Source organism: Nannospalax galili, unplaced genomic scaffold (assembly GCF_000622305.1).
Source record: "Nannospalax galili isolate Female #2095 unplaced genomic scaffold, S.galili_v1.0 scaffold395, whole genome shotgun sequence".
In the NCBI taxonomy this organism is placed as follows: domain Eukaryota; kingdom Metazoa; phylum Chordata; class Mammalia; order Rodentia; family Spalacidae; genus Nannospalax; species Nannospalax galili.
The window spans coordinates 474903-476160 of record NW_008335527.1 but is presented as its reverse complement, the minus strand read 5'-3'; positions in this window follow the sequence as shown (position 1 = coordinate 476160).

Below are 1258 nucleotides of genomic sequence, written 5' to 3'. Positions count from 1 at the left end.
GACTATGATGAGGATCCTTCCCCACAATCAGCCTTGGTGGGCTGGGTCCTTGGAAGTGACTTCCGTGTGTGTATTTGGTGGAGGCTTTAAACTGACTGTGGCCTCCTTTCCCCCATTTCAGGGCTCCACAAACTGTCTGTGTGTGAGTATCTGGTTACCTCAGCTTTCGGTGAAGGTGGGTCTTCCTGAATTAATTTCTCTCTTTCGAAGGCCTTAATGAGACTCTGTTTCTGGGAGTCTGATTGCTCATACAGTTCTGCCTCCAGTTCCCATTGCCCCTGTGACCACAAGGGCCAAGTTGGGTTGTCAAATGGTGAGGGTTGGGGTCCAGGTTGCTCTGGAAACCCAGGCTATGCCTCCAGAGGGAGTAGAAGGGGCTGGTCTCCTCCGAGATCAACCTGCTTCATGCCATGTTATTTTGAAAGAAAGGCAAGGTTTGTAGGTTTGTAGTGACTTTTAAAAACGTTTTTTTGTGTGTTTTTTTTAAATAAAAGTATTTTGAAAGTTAAAAAGTCAAAATTAAACACATTTAAAAAATATATTTTTATTAATTCTGTGAGATGCCATACACCATACAATGTTTTTTTGATTGCATTCATGTCCTACAACTCCTCTTTTTTGTTGTTGTTGTTTTGGGACACTGATGTACTGTAGAATGGTGGACCTACCAGGATCCATACCCTTAAAGAAAACTGACTCTCCTCCAGAAACTATCAGTTGTTAATAGCTCCTCAGCTAGGAATAGAGGCTCATGAGCCCTTCCTCCCTCCATATTGGAATGTTGACTGGCTTGATCTTGTGCAGGTCTTGTGCAGGCAACCAGAGGTGCTGTGAGTTCATGAGTGCAGTGGTCTTGTCACGTCCAGAAGACCCTGCTTCATTCCCATCCTCACCAGCCTCTGGCTCTCACAATCTTTCTACCCCCTCTTCCTTGATGGTCCCTGAGTCTTTCAGGAAGAGAGTGTGATATAGATGTCCCATTTGTGGCTGAGAATTCTATACATACTTGTTCTCTGTACTTTGACCAAAACAATACATTTAAAATAATCAATTTTTATGTGTATGTTTCCCGAATGAATGTTTGTGCACCATGTATGTGCCTGATTCCCTCACAGGCCAGAAGAGGGCATGGAGTCCCCTGAAACTTGAGTTACAGATGGTTGTGAGCTGCCATGTGTCTGTGTTGGGAACTGAGGTCCTTTGCAAGAGCAGTCAGTGCTCTTAACCACTGAGTCATCTCTCCAGCCCTACCAACACA